The following is a 26,069-nucleotide window of genomic DNA, read 5'->3' on the forward strand; positions in this document are numbered from 1 at the left end:
TTGTGGTTCCTGTCTCCAAGGGAAAGTTTCTGAATTTGTCTCCTTCCAAATTTTGAATAAAAAAGATTTGGAAAGAGATAAACGAATGAAAGTTGAATCTGGTTAGCTCTCTCTACAGCCTTCCCTGGAAGTTTATCTCTCCAGTTTACCATCTCAGTTCAGTTCAGTCGCTCAGTCGTGTCCGACTCTTTGCGACCCCATGAATCACAGCACGCCAGGCCTCCCTGTCCATCAACAACTCCCGGAGTTCACTCAAACTCATGTCCATCGAGTCGGTGATGCCATCCAGCCATCTCATTCTCTGTCGTCCCCGTCTCCTCCTGCCCGCAATCCCTCCCAGCATCAGAGTCTTTTCCAGTGAGTCAACTCGTCGCATGAGGTGGCCAAAGTATTGGAGTTTCAGCTTTAGCATCAGTCCTTCCAATGAACACTCAGGATTGATCTCTTTTAGAATGGACTGATTGGATCTCCTTGCAGTCCAAGGGACTCTCAAGAGTCTTCTCCAGCACCACAGTTCAAAAGCATCAATTACTTCTCCCTATTGGCTCTCTTTCACTGGAACTTAATTTTTGAGTCTTTCATAAAACAAAGAAACAAAACCCCCCTTTATCCATAATATTCCCACCTATCTAACTACTCATATATTTTTCTCTTCCTCTTCACAGTCAGGTTTCCTAAGAGATACCAGTATTTAATGATAGAACTGCTTCACCTTCAGCTCATTTCTCAGCCCACAGCAGTGTGGCCTCTGTCCCCATAATTCTGTAGAAACTTAGCTCATAAATATTACCAATGACTTCATTCTGGTTAACCAATGAGTTCTTGCTGGTTAATTGTAGTGAGCACTTTGCAGTCACTTTCCTAGGTAGCGTCTATAGCAGTTGATGCTGCTGACTGTTTTCTCCTTTCAAAAGTTCTACCTCCCTCCCACATACATGGTATTGGCTTCCTCTTTCCTCCCCACCTGCTATTTGTCAGCTAGTCTCATGTGCTCCTCTTTCTCTAGCTGTCTTTTAAATGTTGATATTTCCAGGGTCCTGTTGTTGTCCATCTCCTCTTCACATTCTCCAGAAGCTTTCTGGATGAGCTTTTTCATTCCCGTAGTTTCACTTATCCATCTGCCCGGTTTTTTTTTTTTTTAATTCAAATTTTCCTCTTGCCTTCAGTGTCATACATATCAAACTTATAATGGAAATATCCCCTTGGAAGTTCCCAGATTATCTCAAATTCCCAGATGCCCTTCTATTTTTTTTCCAGTTGCTCATACTAGAAATTTGATTTCATCCTTATCATGTCTGGCCTTTACCCCTCCCACCCCACTGTGGTCCTGTTAATTCCACACCCCTTAAATCTTACTTCCATTCACCCTCACTATAACTATTATCTTACTTGACCACTGTTGTCTCACATGGGCTATTATAAGAACCTCTTCATTTTTCAAACCGTGGCCAAAGTAAACTTTGTAAAATGCATTTTCAGTAATATATTTTCAACATCTGCTTAAAATCCTCCATGACTCTAGGATCTTCAGGATAAAATTTAAACTTCTCAGAGTTGCATAGAAGATTCTTTGTGATTGATTTTTACAAGTGACTCCAGTCCTGTCCCTTTAATTTCCTGTCTCACACTAAGCTCAAGCAATGCTAAAGTATTTCATTTCCTTCCTTTTATATCATGTCTCTTTCTCTAGGCTCTTACACATGCTGTCTTTGTCTGTCTAACTCTGACCAGTCATTCAGGGCTAAGTTCTGAAGTCACATCCTTTAGGAAACCTGTCCTGGTTCCTACCCTCACTTTGGCTAGGTTAGTATCTCTTCTATGTTTGCAAAGCACCGCTGTGATAGTAATGACCCTTCTCTATCAGTGCTGATTGCTTATCTCTCACGACCTCTGAATAGGTTAGGCGTATTTTTGAGAGCAGGATCAAGGTCTTATTTACCATTATATCTCCAACCACTCATCACAGTGCCTGATGTAGGACATTTATTTAATAAATATTCTTGAAATAATGGCTGACTAAGAATGAATACCGAAAGGCCATCTATCACAGTGTTTCTCAACCTATTTTTTCCATTATTGTCCAATAAGAAAAAATTAATCTAATATAATATTTCCCTAAATGTGTGTGCTCAGTCGCTTCAGCAAAGACTCACCCAGGCATCAAACCCAGGTCTTCTGCATCTCCTTCATTGCAGGCAGATTCTTTACCACTGAGCCACCAGGGGAGCCCATCTTCCTAAGGAGAGAAATTAAATACTAAGGAATAATAGAATTGAACTTTGAAAGGCTGTGAACAATTGTATTATCTAAGAGAAAGGGGAAGGGAACCAATAATGATTTCCAGAGTGCTGTCATGTCTATATCTATTTATATCAGCCATAGTATGGAAGGAACACTCTTTTCTATATGTGAACAGACTGAAGGATTATTTTGATCTCACTTTTTAGTTAATAATTTTCTTATACCTTCTTTGTGTTTTGAGCTGGAGGCAAATATTTACTTACCAATGATAAGGTTTTGTGCTATTACTTGATTATTCAATTACTTTGTGAAAAACCTGAATGTTTACTTTGTGAAGTTAAAACATCTAGTATATTTATCAAATCAGCACATTTTCAGCAAAAATACCAAAATACTAGAAATACCAAATACAAAAACACCAAAATACGAGAAATGTGTTCTCAGAAATCATCATTTCAGGGATTGCACAACTGACAAATATAGTCTTAGTTACTAGCTAGGGTTATATTTTTGGTTTTCCACTGCCTTGGACCTTCTGAAATGACCTGCAATAATGACAGTTTGTGATTCCACAACAAACAAATCACTGCCAGTCTTTAGTTGTGGTCTTGTGTTGTAATTTTGTATGATATGGCTCATTCTGTTGCATCAGCCGTAAAAGTTACAACACAGCTGAGGCCAGCTGTTCACATAGTGGACATTTGCTGGATTTAGTTTGGTGTGTTCTGCTTGAATGTGTCCAGTGTAGATTCCTCAGGATACCTGTGGTCCAGTGCATTCCAAGCAAGCTTCTCCGTTTTGGAATAGTAATCTTTATGTGTTTTCTTATCATTTTCTTCCAGCTGATTTTTTTTATCCTTGTAACTGGGCCACTCCAGTACTCTTGCCTGGAAAATCCCATGGATGGAGGAGCCTGATAGGCTGCAGTCCATGGGGTTGCTCAGAGTCAGACTGAGCGACTTCACTTTCACTTTTCACTTTCCTACGTTGGAGAAGGAAATGGCAATCCACTCCAGTGTTCTTGCCTGGAGAATCCCAGGGACAGGTGAACCTGGTGGTCTGCCATCTATGGGGTCGCACAGAGTCGGACACGACTGAAGTGACTTAGCAGCAGCAGCAGCAGCTGGGCTTTCATCTAGATCCTCTGCCCTAAAATTTTTTTAGTTTTAGGGTTTTTTCTTTTCCTTTTGGTATTTTCCAGTTAATTCACAGTTTTTCTCTGCTCCCAAATAACTCTCTGTGTTGCTGTCATGGTACTACACCTATAGAAAGAGCTTATTAGATATAGGGTGATAAACTGAATGACTGATTTTCTCGTACTTATTACTATGGACAAAGTCTCCCTGCTATAACAGAATTTGGTATCTAAGTTCTTCCTACTCTTAATCCTATGCACTGCTGCTGCTGCTAAGTCGTGTCAGTCGTGTCTGACTCTGTGCGACCCCATAGATGGTAGCCCAACAGGCTCCTCTCTCCCTGGGATTCTCCAGGCAAGAACACTGGCGTGGGTTGCCATTTCCTTCTCCAATGCGTGAAAGTGAAGTCGTTCAATCATGTCTGACTCTTCGCGACCCCATGGACTGTAGCCTACCAGGCTCCTCCGTCCATGGGATTCTCCAGGCATGAGTACTAGAGTGGGTTGCCATTGCCTTCTCCAATCCTATGCCTCCTCCAACCCTAAAGAATAAATTATCATCTATTTTTAATAAATTTATCTATTTTATTCCTTTATTATTACTATTATTTTGCTGCATCAAGTCTTAATTGCAGCGTGTGGGCTCCTCATCATAGCACGTGGCTTTGCTCTAGTTGTGGAGTAGGGGCTTAGTTGCCCAGTGGCATGTGGGATCTTAGTTCTCTCATCAGGGTTTGAACCATTTCCTACATTAAAAGGCAGATTCTTAACCACTGGACTGCCAGGGAAGTCCCACAAAATATTAGTTATCTAGATTCAAAATTTTAATGCATAAGAAAAACATTTCTTAAAGAGGTTTTAAACTCAAGATGGATATCTGTATCTTGTATTCTCCAGGCACAGCCATGTCCAGAGGCAAAGGATAAGATGACTTGTCTCTCCTCAACTTTTAAAATCTAAAATAATTAAACAACTTATAATAAAATCAGATGGAATAAAGTAATGACAAGTTAACTAATAATAGGCCAAGTCAGAAATAAAATCGATCATATTAAGCAAGAAATTCAACAACTCTGGAAAACATGATCTTCTGTCACTGTCATCACTGTCACCATCAAAAATGTTGAAATGCCCATTTCACCTGATATCTGACAAAGTCTCTCTTTTTAAAGAATAACCTTTATATGCAAAAATGTGAGGGTTTTGGCATTTTTACATACAGGTATCTAAAAGCCTAGAAATAATTATTCTTTGATAGAAATATAAAATTAAACATGTCCAAAAGGCTAAGTTCAGTATCCCCAGTAGTAAAAGGAAAATAGTATAATTATGGACTGGAGAGCCCATTAAATTCAAGTTTTTGTGATATAAATCCACCAAGCTAGAAAATCTTTTAAAACACATGGAACTTATTTTTCTTGAAATCTCATGAGCTGGCATCAGGAGATGATGTCCTCCCTTAGTCTTGTGGCTTTACGTGTAGGGTGGGGGTCAAGGGATTTGCCTACAATTTCAGGCTGATTCAAAACCAGAGTCAAGTCCTCCTTGTAATTATGTTTTCCTGTAATAGCTCAAGAGCTCCTACTCCACATTCAAGTTCATATTTTATTAAGGTAAATTGGCAAAGTCTTTCCTTCTGTTGGTGTTACTGTGTCAGTAAGAAGCCACCACCCATGAGAGACCAGGAATGGTCTCTGTGGTAGAAGAAGTGTTGGCCACCAAGAGAGACAGAAGTTCCCCAGGGATTTGGATATTTTAAGTTTTGTGGTAGATTCTGTTCAGGAATGGAGGGGGGCTGCCTCACAAAAGAACATGTTATTTGAGAATAACCAAATCTAAAGGGCTGCAAAGAAGGAAGCAGAGTGTATCAAATGAAGCATTGGATTGTAAAGGACCTCTGTCCAGTTCAGGGGCCCTGGAGAAGTTACAAGCATAATACCATGAGAGCTGGGGTAGCAGGGGTGGGGGTAGGAGGTGGGAACAAAGATAGTGGCAGAAAAAGATGGATCTAATAGAGAAACTAAACACTTTACTGTGCCTAATCATAAGAAAGGCACAGAAATTCAGAACTTCACACAACTCTTTCATGACACTGGTGGGAAAATCTTTTTTGTTTCATTTGTTTCCTAGAATAAAATTCATATTTCAAGAGAGAATTTAATTAACATAATCTAGACACTTGTCTAAAACTTTAAAGAAAGAGTATAATTTTCTAGAACACACTGTTGCTAAGCAATAATATTCCATGCACCCAAAGTCTATAAGACTTATTTGTCCACTTAATGATCACAAAGGTATCCATGGAAGGAGGAGCACTCAATTTCAGTTTTTTCATGAGGTCCAAATTGATATAGATAAATCGGTAGTGGCCGTTTTATCTCTTGGTAAGTCTGTGATGTTGTAAGCCATAGGCTCTCCAAAATTCTTAGCCATCCATCCATCAATTCATCTATCCATAATTTTTAATACCTGCTAGGTACTAGACACAATGACAAGTGAATATTAGGGATACAAAAATATCCCAATAAGAAGATACAAAGTTATTACAATAAAAATTTTTTTAAAAATTATCCATAATTTCTTGTGAAGAGTCTAAGGTAAGCTCACTAGTGGTGTTTTGATATCTAAGTGCCTTCTAAGATGACAAAAGAAGACATCAGACAAAGCCTTTTATGATATTTCTGCATTTGAGTTTTTCTTTCTTTCTCAAAGAACAGATAGCAAACTTAACAAAACTAAAGAAAATAAACACATTCTCAGGAAACTTTCTAAAGATTCACATGTGGGTAAGTGTAAACTTAGCTGAAGTGAGAGATTTTTTTCATGGTTTTAAATATATGAAAAATACTTAATCAGCTCCAAAATACATAAATTAATTTCATTTCCAGAGGATTGGAAATCTACTACAAGGTTTCTTCTATTTCATTTTCACATTCACATTATTCTTCAGAACCGAACCAAAGCTATAGGCTCTACAAATGGAATTACATTTTTCGCATGCACACTAAGGAAGAAACTTGCAGACCCACTTGAAACTCTCAAACGCCCTTATGTATATGGAGAACAGCAGTCACTGAAGTATCCAACTGTAAAAACCACCATGGTGCTATTTGCAGCTTAACTCTTTTAGACGATCTAACTCAGAATGCCTTTTCATTTTCCTTGTTAATTGCACCATGCTTTGGCCAGTGGTCCTGTGATTGTGTCCATGTAAGGCAGGGTTGATGCAGTGAATTACGCATACTTGCTAGGATGAACTTAATATTGTTTTAAAGCTGTTAAGGCTTAAAATAGCATCAGACTCCAGTTCAACCTTGGGGCCTTTAACAGATTTGGTATTTTAAAAAATTAAAGTATAAATACTAATAGTAAACTACATAGATCTTAAGTGAACAGTTCATTCAGTTCAGTTCAGTCGCTCAGTCATGTCTGACTTTTTGCGACCCCATGAATCACAGCACGCCAGGCCTCCCTATCCATCACCAACTCCCGGAGTTCACTCAAACTCATGTCCATCGAGTCCGTGATGCCATCCAGCCATCTCATTCTCTGTCGTCCCCTCTCCTTCTGCCACCAGTCCCTCCCAGGTTTTGATAATCGTTTATACCCAGATCAACACAGAGCATTTGCCTTACTCTAAAAGTTCTCTCATATTTTTTCCTAGTCTGTTCCCTCTGTCTGCCAGTCAACCACAAGTCTGCTTTTCATCCCATAGATAAGTTTTGTTATCTCTCTTTTTAAAGAATGTTTATTTATTTGTCTGCACCAGGACTTAGCTGTGGCATGTAGGATCCTTATTTATGGCCTGTAGGTTTTTTTAGTTGTGGCATGTGGGATCTAGTTCCCTGACCAGGGATTGAACCCAAGTCTCCTGCACTGGGATCATGGAGTCTTAGCCACTGGACCACCAGGGAAGTCCCTGCTATCTCTTGAAGTTTATGGAAATGAAATTGTACAGTAAGTCTTCTTTCATGTCTGACTTCTTCCATTGAGTGTCATACTTTTTATATCCATTCAGTTTGATCATGTATCAGTAGTTCACTGTTTTTATTGATGAGTAATATTCCATTATATAAATATACCACAATTTGCTTATTCATACTCCAGTTAATGGGCATAGGGTTTGTTTCCAGTTTTTTTCTGGCATGAAAAAAACTACAGTAAACATTAATGTACTTATCTTTTTATGGACATATGACATACTTAGTTTTAAATTTAGCTATAATGACATCAGAACATTGATACTTAAGCTTTAATTAAGTGGCTACCTTGAGTGTTCATTGGAAGGACTGATGTTGAAGCTGAAACTCCAATACTTTGGCCACCTGATGCAAAGAGCTGATTCATTGGAAAAGACCCTGATGCTGGGAAAGATTGAGGGCAGGAGGAGAAGGGGACGACAGAGGATGAGATGGTTGGATGGCATCACCGACTCAGTGGACATGGGTTTAGGTGGACTCCGGGAGTTGGTGATGGACAGGGAGGCCTGGCGTGCTGTGATTCATGGGGTCGCAAAGAGTCGGACACGACTGAGTGAATGAACTGAACTGAACTGATTATAGTGATTATTTTATAATGTATGCAAATGTCAAATCATTGTATAATACACTTGAACTAACATAACGTCATACACCAACTGTATTTCAATTAAAAACTACTTATTGGTGTCTAAAACTTACTTTTTCATTTACTTAGGTGATAATTTGAATTTTGTATTAAATGCAGTAAAATGCAATACTATTCTCAGCTTAAACTAACATTTACATTTCATTACTTTAATCTGCAACACAATTTAATGCATGACTCTCTGAAACATTTTCTCATATATATTATTTTGTTATAATAATTCTTTATTGTGTTCTATAGTCTAGTGGAAATCATTGCTTTTTCTATTGTTTTCCTGACTCCTGTACCTTTTTTTTCAGTATCCATTACCTCCTGGTTTGGGCTTTTCTATTAAATGTTTTGGAAACCAAAATAGGCAAGAGAGCATTAGTTTTGTCATTAAAATATTGCATAACTAATTTTTACTATATTTATTTTAAATAATGTTGTAAAAGTCAATAGCAAATTTAGATTGTTGACAGAACTGTTCATCTTTTATTAGAATTAAGAGTCATTTTAGCTTCTCAGCCTCAGTTTCTATATTTTTAAAATAAATTATTTATTTATTTTTTGGTTGCACTGTGTCTTCATTGCTGCACACAGGCTTTCTCTAGTTACAGCGAGTGGGAGCTACTCCTCTTTGTTGGGTGCTTGGGCTTCTGTTTGTGGTAGTTTCTCTTGTTGTGGAGCACAGCCTCTAGGTGCACAGGCTGCAGAATTGGCCGGAGGACTCAGAGGTTGCAGCTTGTGGGCTCTAGAGTGCTGGTTCAGTAGTTGTGGCTCACGAGTCAAGTTGCTCCACAGCATGTGAGATCTTCCTGGACCAGGGATCAAATCCTTGTCCCCTGCATTGGCAGGCAGATTCTTATCCACTCCCACCAGGGAATTCCTTCAGTTTCCATATTTTTAATACGAGGATCATGATACCTATGTTAAAGTCCTTATGAGCAATAAGATATTGCATATGGAATGTCTGCTATTGTGAGTCTTCAATATAGTTCATGTCTTTGATGGTTAGGATTAAAGTTAGGGATAGAGTTAGGATTACATAAACGTAATATTAGACATTCCTTTTATAATTTTTGCACACATATATTCCTTTTATCTTGAAACTTCTCAAAAAATGTATTGTTCATATGATTTCACTTTCATCATACTCTATAGAAACACAGATGTATAGTTTCCTAAAACTCATGAGTATGAATGTAAAGTGTCCTTAATATATACCTTAATATATATATGTGTATGTGTGTGTATCTAAATATAATATGTTGTGCATATATTTAAAACAACCTTTCCTCTACTGTTTTATTATATCTATAAATATGTTGCCTTTTCACTAATTAAACATTTTCGTGAAAAAATTAGGGAGGAAAATGAAAAAATATCAGCCACCATTCCTTGAGGCATATCATTCACAGACCATAGAAAAAGAACAAACAATTTGTGAACCACTGTAGCCAGAAACCAACCATTAGCAAACCAATGCGTTTCAAATGCAGAGGGTCACAGGGAACCCACTATGATCTGCCAACTCCAAGGATCTCAAGAGTGACACCCCCTGCAGCAATATTTTCTTGGGTGGCATCTTGTTAACTCATGAACCACAAAGTTTCATGCTTAAAATGTGGTTGAAAATTTAAGCAGAAACCTGTAAATGAGTAGCTTAGTGTCTTAAAACCATATCTTTAGCTAAATGAAGGTGTGGCCCCATGATGTTTTTCTTTAGATGCCTGAACTTTGAAGAACAAAGGGTTAGATCACTTTTAGGCATTTCTGATATGCATGTAGAGGCTACTTTCTTCTTATTTTCCCCCCCAAATATTATTTTCATAGCTTGGTGAAATGAGAGTCACCTTTTATATTTGCCACGTTTGAACTGAAGACTGTGGTGGTGGTTTTAATAACTCAAGAGCATTCACATGTTTCCACCCTGGAGTAATTCTAAAGAGAAACCACAGTTCCAGAAATAAGCAAAGCAAACAAAACAGAAAACTAATGTGATGTCTTTTAGATTGCAGGTAGTAAGGTTACTGGTAAAACAATGTTTGGCTCTGCAAATATATTTTCCCCTGCTTTTAAGATGTAAATATAATTAGATATTTCTGCTCAGCTTTATTTTGGGGTCCTCTGAATGTCAATGGCAGGTCAGAAGGTCTTGAATAGAATGAGTCCTGGAGATCTGGAAGACCTTGCCTGCTTGCCTGCTCTCCTGGTCTCAGGAGTGACATTCTGTTGGTGTTTTCTCCTGGTCCTCCTTTGAATCTTGGTGTAAACAAGATTTCCTTCTCTGGGGCTTCCCCCTTTCTGATTTCTTGTCCTTTCTGAAGACCAAAGACTCTAGAGCTTCTTGCTGTTATCACCTTTCTGAAGACTAATAAAGAATGAGTTGTTTATTCACTTGTTTATCCATTCGCCAAGTATCTAGAGATCATCTACTATGAATATGGTCATAGGATGTGAGGCTAGGCATTCAAGAGTATAAAAGGAAATGAAGAATACAATCTGCAGTCTGGTAAAAAATACTAAATAGAAAATGTATGTTACAATGCAAATCCATAAGTTAGCTGAGAAAGTGATGGTCAATGAAAGCCGTATTGTCCAGCAGGGTGAACTTGGGCATGGTCTGTGTGGCAGGTGTAAAAACCAAAGTGTCTGGAAGGATAGGTGCTTATTTTGTGAAGCACCATTTGTTTTCAAGAACCAGTTTTCTCACACTACCTCAAACGGGGAGTTGTAGAGCTACTCGGCAAAACTGGAATGTCAGGGTCAGCCTTTCTTCTCCCTGACTTGCTCTATGTCTCACTTTCTGTGTGATCTCTCCGCTCCTGTCTGTTCTGCATGATTCTTGGTTTGCTTTCTTACTTAATCTAGGCCTGGATGTACTTTGAAAGAACTCAACTCCAATTTCAACAATGGAAATATGCCTAATATAGACTCAACAGTTGTAATGACACCAATTCTATTGTATGACTTTGTGTAATTTCCAGATGTAGGAATGGAGAATCTAGGCAGTAAACTGGATGTAGTCTGGCAGGATATACGATAAATGTGGTAAAAGCAAATGGACGCAAGGACATTACAACCATGGAAAGAAAGAATTTTGACTAGTGAAATCAAAACAGTATTAGGAAGTTGAAAGGGGCAAAATCTTTAGGAAAAAGAGGAGAGTTCAGGGACCTGGATTGGAGATGTCAACTACAAATTGGTGCTTGCCAAGGGTATTTGCCAGCGACTGAACAAGGACATTTATTTGCCATCGGAGTTTTGCCAAAAGAATGCACTGGTCATAGCAAACACCCTCTTCCAACAACACAAGAGAAAACTCTACACATGGACATCACCAGATGGTCAACACCGAAATCAGATTGATTATATTCTTTGCAGCCAAAGATGGAGAAGCTGTATACAGTTAGCAAAAACAAGATCAGGAGCTGACTGTGGCTCAGATCATGAACTCCTTATTGCCAAATTCAGACTTAAATTGAAGAAAGTAGGGAGAACCACTAGACCATTCAGATATGATCTAAATCCAATCCCTTATGATTATACAGTGGAAGCGAGAAATAGATTTAAGGGACTAGATCTGATAGATAGAGTGCCTGATGAACTCTGGACGGAGGTTCGTGACATTGTACAGGAGACAGGGACCGAGACCATCCCCATGGAAAAGAAACGCAAAAAAGCAAAATGGCTGTCTGAGGAGGCCTTACATTTGTGAAAAGAAGAGAAGTGAAAAGCAAAGGAGAAAAGGAAAGATATAAGCATCTGAATGCAAAGAATAGCAAGGAGAGATAAGAAAGTCTTCCTCAGCAATCAATGCAAAGAAATAGAGGAAAACAACAGAATAGGAAAAACAAGAGATCTCTTCAAGAAAATTAGAGATACTGAGGGAACATTTCATGCAAAGATGGGCTCAATAAAGGACAGAAATGGTATGGACCTAATAGAAGCAGAAGATATTAAGAAGAGGTGGCAAGAATACACAGAAGAACTGTACAAAAAAGATCTTCACGACCAAGATAGTCACGATAACGTGATCACTGACCTAGAGCCAGACATCTTGGAATGTGAAGTCAACTGGCCCTTAGAAAGCATCACTATGAACAAAGCTAGTGGAGGTGATGGAGTTCCAGTTGAGCTATTTCAAATCTTGAAAGATGATGCTGGGAAAGCGCTGCACTCAATATGCCAGCAGATTTGGAAAACTCAGCAGTGGCCACAGGACTGGAAGAGGTCAGTCTTCATTCCAATCCCAAAGAAAGGCAATGCCAAAGAATGCTCAAACTAACACACAATTGCACTCATCTCACACACTAGTAAAGTCATGCTCAAAATTCTCCAAGCCAGGCTTCAGCAATATGTGAACCGTGAACTCCCAGATGTTTAAGCAGGTTTTAGAAAAGGCAGAGGCACCAGAGATCAAATTGCCAACATCCACTGGATCATGGAAAAAGCAAGAGAGTTCCAGAAAAATATCTATTTCTGCTTCATTGGAATGAAGATTGACCTTTTCCAGTCCTGTGGCCACTGCTGAGTTTTCCAAAGTTCCAGAAAACCATCTATTTCTGCTTCATTGACTATGCCAAAGCCTTTGACTGTGTGGATCACAATAAACTATGGAACATTCTGAAAGAGATGGGAATACCAGACCACCTGACCTGCCTCTTGAGAAACCTGTATGCAGGTCAGGAAGCAACAGTTAGAACTGGACATGGAACAACAGACTGGTTCCAAATAGGAAAAGGAGTACGTCAAGGCTGTGTATTGTCACCCTGCTTATTTAACTTCTATGCAGAGTACATCATGAGGAACGCTGGGCTGGAAGAAGCACGAGCTGGAATCAAAATTGCTGGGAAAAATATCAATAACCTCAGATATGCAGATGACACCACCCTTATGGCAGAAAGTGAAGAGGAACTCAAAAGCCTCTTGATGAAAGTGAAAGAGGAGAGTGAAGAGGTTGGCTTGAAGCTCAACATTCAGAAAACAAAGATCATGGCATCTGGTCCCATCACTTCATGGGAAATAGATGGAAAAACAGTGGAAACAGTGTCAGACTTTATTTTTGGGGGCTCCAAAATCACTGCGGATGCTGATTGCAGCCATGAAATTAAAAGATGCTTGCTCCTTGGAAGCAAACGTATGACCAACCTAGATAGCATATTAAAAAGCAGAGACATTACTTTGCCAACAAAGGTCCGTCTAGTCAAGGCTATGGTTTTTCCAGTGGTCATGTATCGATGTGAGATTTGGACTGTGAAGAAAGCTGATCACCGAAGAATTGATGCTTTTGAACTGTGGTGTTGGAGAAGACTCTTGAGAGTCTTGGACTGCTAGGAGATCCAACCAGTCCATTCTAAAGGAGATCAGTCCTGGGTGTTCATTGGAAGGACTGATGCTAAAGCTGAAACTCCAATACTTTGGCCACCTCATGCGTCGAGTTGACTCACTGGAAAAGAGTCTGATGCTAGGAAGAATTGGGGGTGGGAGGAGACAGGGATGACAGGGAATGAGATGGCTGGATGGCATCACCGACTCGATGGACATGAGTTTGAGTGAACTCCGGGAGTTGGTGATGGACAGGGAGGCCTGGCGTACTGTGATTCATGGGGTCGCAAAGAGTCAGACACGACTGAGCGACTGAACTGAACTGCAGAGGTTGAATATTGTGCTGCTGCAGCTGTTGACCCTTGACATGCCCTGAAGGGAGTTCAGGGTGGAGAATGAGGCACCTTGTGCTCCAGGAAATCTGGTAGAACTGGTCTTTAGATAGTTAGATATTTTCAGGAACTAATTTCATGATCCCAATTCTTCTATCTCCTCATATCTAGAAAATCACTAAATCCCTTTATGATGACATCTACTCCTCATGACTAGCAGAAAACCTTTTTTAAAACAAGTGCTTGATTGCATTGAACTTCCCCTTCACCAAAATCACACCACTTTGGAGAAGTTTCTCAGAGCTATCTGATGTGCTGCCTTCTGGGCTGCAGTCCTTATTTTGCCCCAAATAAAACTTAACTCATAATTCTCACATTGTGCATCTTTTTAGTTGACAGAGATATTGGATTAATAAATGGTATTTAGTTTTCCATTTGCAGTAGATCTCCCCTCATGATTAATTTACACAAGTTACTTTTTCTTGCAGAAAGAGTTACTGTAGTAAGCTGATGTGTAACAAAGACTATTCCGGGGAGATCATCTGTGTTTGAGACAATAGAGTAGAGTGGGAGTTAGGAAGTGTTAAGATAGCTATTGCAGTGCCTGTGTGGGAGTAGATGATTTTAAGTTAATGCAGTGGTGGGAGGGGAAAATATCCAGTTGGCTTGGAGGTGAGTACCACTGAAGGTACTATTCTAAGAGGAGATTTTCCCTTTTCTTGGACTATTTAAGAATGGTGAACTAAGGACTTTGAATTTTAACCTAGTGGGTAGAAAAGAGCTTGTAAATTAAAATGTGAATTCTAGTCTGATATAAGATAGCCAAGGAGACTATGTAGCTGGAAGATGTCAATTCTAAGCATACGTTTCCACAGCTGCTGAGGGAAATTTATTCCTTAGTAGAGTAAGGATGTGGTAAGTTTTGTTTATTTGTTTGTTTATTTAGCCACACCACACAGCATGTAGGATTTTAATTTTCCAACCAGGGATTGAATCCGCAGCCCCTGTAGTGGAAGTACAGAGTCTTAACCACTGAACCTCCAGGGAAGTCACAGAATGTGGTCATTTTTGAGCAAGCATCATTGGCTGCGGGTATGAGTTCTTTTTCTGACACACAAGTGTGTGCACACACACACACACCTCTGAAGTCTACTTATTCCTATAGGTCTTTCTGGATATATGATCATCAGGTGTGCTCAGTTGCTTCGGTCATGACAAAGTCTTTGCAACCCCATGGACTGAAGCCCACCAGACTCCTGTCCATGGAATTTTCCAGGCAAGAATGCTGGAGTGCGTTGCCATTTCCTCTTCAAGGGGATCTTCCTGACCCAGGTATCGAACCCGTGTCTCTTGCGTCTCTTGCACTGACAGGCAGTATCATCAGGAGTGCCAGGATATAAGCCTTGAACTAAAGTATTCAAGGGCCAGGAGGCCTGCTTCTGCGTTTAGGGAAATTTGATACAGCATGGGTTTTCAGAAAAAGATGGGTGAGGAGTTTATATCTCAGAAGGACACAGTCTCCTGGAATACTGAGGACCTAGCTGAATATATAAACATTGCAGACATGACTGCATCTCTTTTAGCCTATAGTTTGTGTCAATGAGGGTAAGCTGTATCTTTGGAAAATTCAAAAATTGGATTTCAAAGGTAACCTAGGAATATAATTAAAGTAGATGATCTCACACCTGTCTCCACATGTTTAGAATAAGCTTCAAAGTGGCTGTAACTCTTGAGCTAAGCTCAGAAATAGCATGTAGAATATATTTGTCCGTAACATTCTTTATGCTTTTTTAAAGTTAAGGTGAAGTTTACAATACATAAAACTAACCATTAAAATTTGACAATTCAATAGTATCTCATGTATTCACAATATTATGCAACCATCACCTTTATGTATTTCCAAAACATTTTCATCACCACTGAAGGAAACCTGACACCATTAAGCACTTCATGGCTTTTCTGCATTCATACTATTTTCACCTTCCTAAAGGTGGTCCCATATCCTGGTCCTGTGTGGAAATTCTTACCAGTTTATGCTAGAAATGAAAAATCTGAAAAAGGAAATTACACAGAAGGAAGGCTAGGGCTGAGGCCAGGAGCTAGATTTAATTCCATGTTTTACCTTCAGTTAGAATTTTTCTTGGAAGACCTGCATGCTGGCCATAGGCTCTGGTCCTCTGTTTTAAAAAGTTTATATTTTCTGTATATGGGAATAATTTTACATGAATGCATAATGCAGATTGTATTGTAAGTGCTGGCTATTTTAAAAGTTGGGTCTTGTTTTTTGCATTTTTGGTTCTCGTTTTTCCCTTCTATCATACATAACCTGCTCCTCTCCCACATAAACCATGTTCCCATTCATAACAACTTAGTATGTAGCCTTATACTTCTTCATTATGCTCATAGAATCGTATGGTTGTGATTTAGTCAGTAAGTTGTGTCTGACTCTTGCGACCCCATGGACTGTGGCCTACCCGGTTCTTCTGTCCATGGGTTTTCCCAGGCAAGAATACCAGAGTGAGTTGCCTTCTCCAGGGGATCCTCCCAACCCAGGAATTGAACCTGGATCTATGAATTGCAGGCAGTCTCCTGCATTTCAGGTGGATTCTTTACCAACTGAGCCACCAGGGAAGCCCATAGCATCCTATGTATGTTATTTGCTCTCTGACTCTTCAAGACCCCTTGGACTGTAGCCCACCAGACTCCTCTGTCCATGGGATTTCCCAGGCAAGAATATTGGAGTGGATTCCAATTTTCAATATAGATTTTCAATTTTGTTGCTATGGACAACTTAATCTTTCCCGTATCTGTGGCTATGAGTGATTTCTCATTCTTAATGTCATGTATTTTTTTACCCTCAATTTTTCTAAATTATGCTCATCTGAGAGTAGGTTAACTATCTTACTTGTTTTAAAAAACCAATACTTTGCATGTATACTTCTTGTTTCTGTTTAGTATTTTATTATGCTTTATTTGGGCTTCCCCTGTGGCTCAGCTGGTAAAGAATCCGCCTGTGATGAGGGAGACCTGGGTTTGATCCCTGGGTTGGGAAGATCCCCTGGAGAAGGGAAAGGCTACCCAGTTCAGTATTCTGGCCTGGAGAATTCCAGGGACTGTATAGTCCATGGGGTCATAAAGAGTCAGACACGAATGAGCAACTTTCACTATGCTTTGTTTGTTTCATCTTTTTATTTAAATAATTCCATCTGCCCAATAACTTTGGATTATTTTATGCTTCTTTTTTTAATTTCTTAACATGAGTACTTTGCTCCTTTTTTTTTGTTGTTTTTCTTCTTTAAAAATAAAGTCAATCACAGCTACAGATTTTCATCTTAGTTCCATTGGTTTTCAGAATATGAATTCCTCTTCATTGCTTTCTTGATATAATTTCAGTTTGATTTCCTGTTTACTTGAAGAATTTCCCAAGGTAATGATTCTTTATATTCACATCATTAAAATTTTGGCGATTTTTTCATTATTTATTTCTAATTTCAGTCCATTCTAAAGCAGATCAGTCCTGGGAGTTCATTGGAAGGACTGATGCTAAAGCTGAAACTCCAATACTTTGGCCACCTCATGCGAAGAGTTGACTCACCGGAAAAGATTCTGATGCTGGGAGGGATTGGGGGCAGGAGGAGAAGGGGACGACAGAGAATGAGATGGCTGGATGGCATCACCGACTCGATGGACATGAGTTTGATTGAGCTCTGGGAGTTGGTGATGGACAGGGAGGCCTGGCGTGCTGTGATTCATGGGGTCGCAGAGTCAGACACGACTGAGCGACTGAACTGAACTGATGCTAATCAAATGTATTTCTTTTTCTTTGGGATGGTTTTGGTCACTGACTCCTGTACTATGCTATGAACCTCCACTGATGGTTCTTCAGGCACTCTGTCTACCAGATCTAATCCCTTCAATCTATTTGGCACTTCCACTGTATAATCATAGATTTGATTTAGGTCATACCTAAGTGGTCTAGTGGGTTTCCAACTTTCTTCAATTTAAGCCTTAATTTTGCAATATGAAGTTCATGATCTGAGCCACAGTCAGCTCAGGTCTAGTTTTTGCTGATCATATAGAGCTTCTACATTTTTGGCTGCAAAGAATATAATCAATCTGAAATCAGTATTGACCATTTGGTGATGTCCATGTGTAAAGCCATCTCTTATGTTGTTATGTTGCTATGACCAGTATATTCTCTTGACAAAACTCTATTAGTCTTTGCCCTGCTTCATTTTGTACTCCAGTGCTATACTTGCCTGTTACTCCAGGTATCTCTTGACTTCCTACTTTTGTATTCCAATCCCCTATGATGAAAAGGATATCTTTTGGGGTGTTAGTTCTAGAAGGTGCTATAGGTCTTCATAGAACCAGTCAACTTCAGCTTCTTCAGCATTAGTGGTTGGGGCATACACTTGGATTACTGTGATGTTGAATGGTTTGCTTGGAAATGAACTAGACCATTCTGTTGTTTTTGAGATTGCACCCAAGAACTGCATTTTGGACTCTTTTGTTGACATGAGGGCTACTCCATTTCTTCTAAGGGATTCTTGCCCACAGTATTAGATATAATGATTATCTGAATTAAATTCATACATTCCCATGCATTTTAGTTCATAAAATGTTGATGCTCACTCTTGTCATCTCCTGCTTGACCATGTCCAATTTACCTTGATCCATGGACCTAACATTCCAGGTTCCTATGCAATATTGTTCTTTACAGCATTCGACTTTACGTTCACCACCAGACATAGTCACAGCTGGGTGTCATTTTCATTTTGGTCCAGCCACTTCATTCTTTCTGGAGTTATTATTATCATAATTGTCCTCTGCCTTTCCCCAGTAGCATATTGGACATTTTCTGACCTGGGAGGGCTCATCTTCCAGTGTCATATCTTTTTGCCTTTTCATACTGTTCATGGAGTTCTCACAGCAAGAATACTGGAGTGATTTGCCATTTGCTGCCCCCAGCAGGCCACGTTTTGTCGGAACTCTTCACTATGACCCATCCATCTTGGGTGGTCATACATGGCATGGGTCACAGCTTCACTGAGTTATGCAAGCCCCTTTGCCACAACAAGGCTATGATCCATGAAGGGGAAAGAAGGTAAATTGGTTGTCAAAGAAGCCCTTACAAATAGCTGAGGAAAGAAGAGACATGAAAGGCAAGGGAGAAAGGGAAAGATACACACAACTGAATGCAGAGTTTCAGAGAATAGCAAGGAGAAACAAGAAGGCCTTCTGAAAGGAACAATACAAAAAAAAAAAAATAGAGGAAAACAATAGAATCGGAAAGACTAGAGATCTCTTCAAAAAACTTGGAAATATTTTCATTACATGCAAGGGAATATTACAAGCAAGGATGGGCATGATAAAGGACAGAAACAGTAAGGACCTAACAGAAGCAGAAGAGATTAAGAGTTAGCAAGAATATACAGAAGAACTATACAAAAAAGGTCTTAATGACCCAGATAACCACAAGGCTATGGTCACTCACCTAGAGCCAGACATCCTGGAGTGTGAAGTCAAGTGGGCCTTAGGAAGCATTACTGCAAACAAAGTTAGTGGAAGTGATGGAATTCCAGCTGAGCTATTTCAAATTCTGAAAGATGATGTTGTTAAAGTGCTGCACTCAACATGTTGCCAATTTGGAAAACTCAGTAGTGGCCCCAGGACTGGAAAAGGTCATTTTTACTTCCAATCCCAAAGAAGGCCAATGCCAAAGAAAGTTCATAGTTGTACTACAGTACAGTTATGCTCATTTCACATGCTAATAAGGTTATACTCAAAATCCTTTAAGCTAGGTAGGCTTCAGCAGTATGAACCAAGAACTTCAAGATTACAAATTGGGTTTAGAAAAGGCAGAGGAATTGGGAATCAAATTAACAACATCTGTTGGATCATAGAAAGCAAGGGACGCCAGAAAAACATCTACTTTGACTACACTAAAGCCTTTGACTGTGTAGATCACAACAAATTGTGGAAAATTCTTAAAGAGATGCGAATAGCAGACAACCTTAGCTTTCTCCCAAGAAACCATTTGTATTCAGGTCAAGAAGCAACAGTTAGAACCATACATGAACAATGGGCTGGCTCCAAATTGGGAAAGGAGTACAACAAGGCTGTGTATTGACACCCTGCTTATTTAACTTATATGCAGAACACCATGTGAAATGCCGGGCTGGATGAATCACAAGTTGGAATCAAGATTGCTGGGAGAAATATCAACAACCTCAGATATGCAGATGATACCACTCTCATGGCAGAGAGTGTAGGGGAACTGAAGAGCCTCTTGATGAGGGTGAAAAGGGGGACTGAAAAGCTGGCTTAAAACTCAAAATTCAGAAAACTAAGATCATGGCATCTGGTCCCATCACTTCATGTGAAATAGAAGGGGAAAAAGTGAAAGCAGTGACAGGTTTCTTCTCCCTGCATGTGTGTGTGCTAAGTTGCTTCAGTCATGTCCGACTCTTTGCAACCCTATGGACTGTAACCCACCAGGATCCTCTGTCCATGGGATTCTCCAGGTAAGAATACTGCAGCAGAGTTGCCATGCCCTCCTCCAGGGGATCTTCCCAACCCAGGGATGGAACCTGCTTCTCTTATGCCTCCTGCACAGGCAGGTGAGTTCTGTACCACTAATACCACCTGAAAAACCCCAATAATCTCCCTGAAGTTCCTCTAATATTTGTTAGACTTATGCCAAGGTAACTGTGATTTCTGTTATTATAAATTGATATTTTTTCCTAAAATTACATTTTATGACAGTTTGTTGTTGATATTTGGAAATGTGATTGACATTTTGCTTATCAAACATATGTCAAATAATCTGATTGTTCTCTTTTATTAGGTTTAATACTTTGTTAGATTTGTTTGGCATTTCTATGTGAATAGTTATATCGTTTGCTACTTACTTATTTCCAATCCATACCTTTCACTTGTTTGCTTCTCTTCTCATCTTTGAGTACATACATTTGAATTAAGAGAGTCTGTAACTAATCACTCTCTACAAATAAAAAGACTCAGTTCCTTTTTTTATATCGTATTACTACTTTTAGTTCCTTAGTATTTTAGTTCATTTTTTTGTACCCTCCAAAATACATATTATTTTTTATTATTTTCTTATATAAGTAGAAATTATTTAGATTTACCTATATGTTGGTCATTTTCTTTTTTCAACATTGCTTCTTCCTGTCTTCACCTTGTTTCTGGCTTCAACTCCCTTCCTTCTGAAGAACATTCTTTAATTTTTTTTCCAGTGAAGGTATGTAAATGATAAACTCCAAGTTTGCATTGGTCTGAAAATGTCATTTAAAAAATCATCACTCTTGAATAAACATTTATAAGGACGTAGAATTTCAAATTGACAGGTTTTTTTCCCCCGGTAGCATTAAGATCTCTATTTTCTGCTGCTTCTGTTATGAAATCTGCTGTAGATATTAGTGATCTAATTCTCTAATTGCTTAAAATTTTTCCTCTTAGTCTTTGGTATTCTGCAGTTTCAATACAGAGTATCTTGGAAGGAGTAAATAAAACTAAAGGTTTTACTATACTACCTGATGATTCATGCCTTACATCTGTACTGGAAAATTCTGAGTCATCCCTCCTCCATGGGATCTTCGAGACTCAGGTATCAAACCCGCATTTCTTATGTCTCCTGCATTGGCAAGTTCTTTACCACTAGCGCCAACTGGGAAGCCCAATATTTATTTAATACTTATTCAACATTTCTGTGCTTTTGCTGATGCTATTTTACTGACCTGAATACTCACCCTCCCCATTGCTTACCCAAATTCTAGTCCATTTTAGAGTCAGCTTCTCCATGAAGTTTCTTTTTTCTCTAGTCATCAACTTCCCTCTCCTCCAAATTCTCCTAGAATTGTAGGCTGTTCTTAGTTCTGAGTCACATGTGATCTTCTATTATTTGCTTTGTTTCTTTTTGTTTTTTCCAGACACTGAATTTGAAGAAACATGATGATGTTGTGGTTATTAAAGCACCAATGACCTAAGATATTTATTAAGTTATTGTTCTTTTCACATGCTAATTATAATTAGTAACAATGTAGCAAATCTGTAATTTGTGTAGACCTCTACTTTAACAATATAGAAATAATCTTTTTTGTTAAAAAATAAAAAAAAATTTCTGTATTAAATCAACAGCAAATGTTGTCACACATTTCCAGTGAATAAAACTCTGCCATCAGAAAAAAAAAAAAAAACCTCAAAATTCAAAAAACAAAGATCATGGCGTCCGGTCCTATCACTTCATGGCAAATAGAAGGGGAAAAAGTGAAAGCAGTGACAGGTTTCTTGGGCTCCAAAATAACTGCAGATAGTGACTGACAGCATGAAATTAAAAGACACTTGCTCCTTGGAAAAAGACCTATGACAAACCTAAGCAGTATTAAAAAGCAAAGACATCACTTTGATGACAAAGGTCTGTATAGTCAAAGCTATGATTTTTCCAGTAGTCATGTATGGATGTGAGAGTTGGACCATAAAGAAGGCTGAGTGCTGAAGAATTGATGCTTTCAAATTGTGGTGCTGGAGAAGACCCTTGAGAGTCCCTTGGGCAGCAAGGAGATCAAACCAGTCAATCCTAAAGGAAATCAACCCTGAATATTCATTGGAAGGACTGTTGCCGAAGTTGAAACTCCAATAGTTTGATCACCTGATGTGATGGGCCAGCTCATTGGAAAAGACCCTGCTCCTGGGAAGGATTGAAGGCAAATGGAGAAGAGGGCAGCAGAGGATGAGATGGTTAGGTAGCATTACCAATTCAGTGAACATGAATTTAAGGAAACTCTGTTAGATAGTGAAGAACAGGGAAGCCTGGTGTGCTACAGTCCATGGGGTCGCAGAATCAGACATGAACTGAAAACAACAGCAAATCAAATGTAAGGTATAAAATCCCTAAGTTTTAACTTTTTAAATTTTCTTTGAGTAAGCACACCACTAATTTTTATAAATGTTTCATAGACAAAGAGAAAAATGTGAATCTCTACTATAGGGATACTCAATTTCTCCACATCTTTGTTAATGTTTTCGAATATACTGCCATCCTATTTCAGAGACATATAATTAAAGTCTTTAACTATAATCATATTTTTATCACATTTTCCTTGTCTTTTAATACTTGAATTTGTACATTTTGTTTCTATAGTGCATGGTATAATCATGCAATTCCCTAAATTATGCTTTTAATTGTTAAATAATCTTCCTCTTTATATGATTTGATGTATTGGGATTTGGGGGAGCCGCTCAATAAATAGCATCCCTCTTCTTCACCTGAGCATAACAAAGTAACAAATAAAAATTAATGGATGGTATATGCAAAACACCTTCCTCATTTGAGGGCTCAGTACAAAATGAAAGTATGAATCTCTTTGTTTAATACTAATTTGAATTTCAAGACAGGGATAGCAGAGCATAAACCAAGCCCAGGGACCTGTAAGCACAGTGACCTTCTAAGTGTGCAACTGTTCAGGAGGTAAGCTATATATACACAATCAGCCTTGGGTATATGGGAGTCTAAGTACCAATGTGGTTACAATGGAGCCAGTACAGGAGAATGTATGACAGTAAAATGAGCCTGGTAACTCAGACTTATTCTGCTGGTGATCAATAATAACACATTTTCCTATCAATAGTCCAATTCTGTCAATGTTCAAAAAGTTGATAACTTACAAATCTGGTAGCACGTAAAACTATGTTAAGTGATGGCATATCATAGATAATTACATATCATAAAAGAAAGTTCTGAGTAATGACATTTAGTCTCCTCTCACCTATTTTTTGGATGTTCTACTTTCTCTTAACTTTTGCAAAAAAGATTTGCTGCTGAGTCATGGAAGCTAGATGTCCTAGGAGGTAACCTTGCCTTCCTTCTCCACACTCTGAATAGCACAGGCATTGGCCATGTGCACTAAGCTCACAGCAAGCGAGAGCTGGGCTTCAACCCTGTAGTAAAGAGGCCACCCCCAGCGATGAGAAAGAGCTTGCCCTTTACAGCAATTGCATTCTTGGCTTTTCTTCTGAGAAGATACAAGTGAAGGACACAATTAGTGTCAGCAATGGTGGGGCGTGTTTATTTTTCATGGTGTGGACACCCAACTTCTGGGACTAGTTCTGAGGTCAATGCACAAGTGGCCACCCAATGGTTTCTTTCTTTTTGGTCTTTGTTGTCCTGGAGGAGTTAGGACTAAAAAAGTAAGGGTCGTGAATTGCTGGAAATATGGCATGTTACAAAGGGATTTAAATGCAGTTATGTGAGATACCAATTGTGCACATGAATTCCAAGTTCTCATATTGAACCAACTGCTAGTAGCAGTTATGCTGTGAATAGGTTCAGACACAGCTTTGAGATTTGCAGTGTCTTCTGAGACATTCTAATATTATTGAGTTGTATGCTCTAGTAAGTCAGGAGTAAAGGAGAGAAGAATGAGTTCTGTCAGTGATTTTTAGCCAGTGGATAGGAAGACATTTTGGAGAAGGAAATGGCAGCACACTCCAGTATCCTTGCCTGGACAATCCCATGGACAGAGGAGCCTGGGGGGTGCAGTCCATGGGGTCGCAAAGAGTCAGGCATGACTGAGAGACTAACACTTCACTTCAGAAAGATATTTACATATCTAGAGAGCCAATGAATTACAATCTTCAGTTAAATGTGAGCTGCTGAATGAGGATTACAAACTAGCTTTACTCGAAAACTGGGAATAAAATAATTCAAATCAGAAAGAATAAGTATGTACACAACTTTTCCTTTATGTTCAGAGCCATTGATAGAGCAACTATAAAACAGTTGACTGTGTGCCATCATTGTCTTAAACCAGGATCTAGAGGCACCCTGATTGATACCACTGGTACTTAAAAACAGATTACAACTCAGCATGCTGAGAAAGAAGCCTAACAATGGATGAACTCTTCAAGACTTTAAAGACTTCACCTTGAAGAATGTGCTTCCTGAGTTTTTGTATTTTCAAAATAGATTACCTCTTTTCTTTATACATGAAATGCAGTTTGGCTTTGTAGGAAATCTTTGGGTCATATTTTCTTTCTTTCAGAATTTTGTAGCTTTTGCTACATTACCTTTTGATGTGCAATTTTGTTGTCAAGAAGTCTGAGAGCATTCTGACATTTTTTTTCCCTTGTAAGTTAACTTGAAAATTTATAATCTGATTTGCCTGAATACCCAAAGGATTCTCTATTTTTGAAGTCCAATAAACTTAATATTCTTTAGGGTTGACCATTTTTTATCAATTTGATAAAGTTCATGGGAGGTGGCTGCTGTGTTTTCATACAAGCATATCTTTTTAAAATTAAACTTTTATATAATTGGCTTACAGTGTTGCGTTAGTTTCAGGTGTATAGCAAAGTGATTCAGTTATACATATATCCATTCTTTTTCAGATTCTTTTCTCATATAAGTTGTTATAGAATATTGAGTAGAGTTCCCTGTGCTATACTGTAGATCCTTGTTAATTATCTATTTTATGTGTAGTAGTGTATATATGTTAGTCCCAGACACCTAATTTATCCCTCCCCCTTCACCTTTCCCCTTTGATAACCATAGGTTTGTCAGTTCTCTCACTTTCTGCACCCCAACCACACTGACTTCCTTTCTCTTTCTTAAACCCCCAGAGCCCTTACTGCCTCGGGACCTTTGGACAGCCACTCTTTCTGTCTGGAATACTGTTCTTCACATCTTCACCAGCCAACTTCCACAAACATCTCAGATCTCAGTTCCTTATGCCTGACTTTGCTAGCCGGTTAAATCCTCCATTGTTGGTCTCAAACTACTAGGCATTTCTCCTTCACAGAAATTATCACAATTGAATTGTTTATTTTGCAATTATTTTATTACCTCTTCCTTCCCATTAGGCTCTCAGGTCAATGAGTAGTGAGAACAAATCTGTACCTTCATTTTATCCACAGTGACTCAGGCACATAGTGAGCCATTCAATACACTATTAAGTGCCTTAGAAGTCTTCTCAAGTGAGTCTTCCCTCCAGTAATAATGGTTGGCACTCTTTGAACACGTACCCTATGCCAGGCACTATTAGAAGCATTTCTAACACGTGTTAGCCTATTTAATTCTCCCAACAACTCTGTGAGGTAGCCAGTGCTATTATCATCTCTGGTTTTCAGATTGGAAAACAGGCATAAGTCTCACACAGCGTCAAAATACTCAGAGTCTGTGTGTCCACAGCCAGCCTGCATGCCTGGGAAGTTTGTTCCAGGTAAGCTGCTGCACCCACTGAAGAAAAGCAGTGCTGACTTGTTTCATGACAAACTAGATTTAATTCATATTGAATATTAATTATAAGATAATAGAAAGCTTGCATAATACATTAAATTTTCATTGAATGATGCACATCCTCCATTCATTTTTATTTGATATATCCATTTATTTTGTGTATTGAGCA

The 26,069-nt window shown here is 38.8% G+C and overlaps 1 long non-coding RNA gene across 4 annotated transcripts in view; it reads left to right on the forward strand.

Annotated features, from left to right (window-relative positions):
* Positions 1 to 26,069, forward strand: part of LOC148777826 (uncharacterized) — a 250,697-nt gene that overhangs the window by 216,563 nt on the left and 8,065 nt on the right. For 2 of the 4 annotated variants that reach the window (XR_016037431.1, XR_016037432.1), the window contains one exon: positions 14,810 to 14,976. The exons of the other annotated variants lie outside the window; for them this stretch is intronic. This is a non-coding gene — a long non-coding RNA (uncharacterized LOC148777826). The remainder of the gene's footprint in view (positions 1 to 14,809; positions 14,977 to 26,069) is intronic. 4 annotated transcript variants of the gene reach the window in all.

Source organism: Moschus berezovskii, chromosome 5 (assembly GCF_049115385.1).
Source record: "Moschus berezovskii isolate FMDL1 chromosome 5, NW_MosBer_1.0, whole genome shotgun sequence".
Lineage (NCBI taxonomy): Eukaryota > Metazoa > Chordata > Mammalia > Artiodactyla > Moschidae > Moschus > Moschus berezovskii.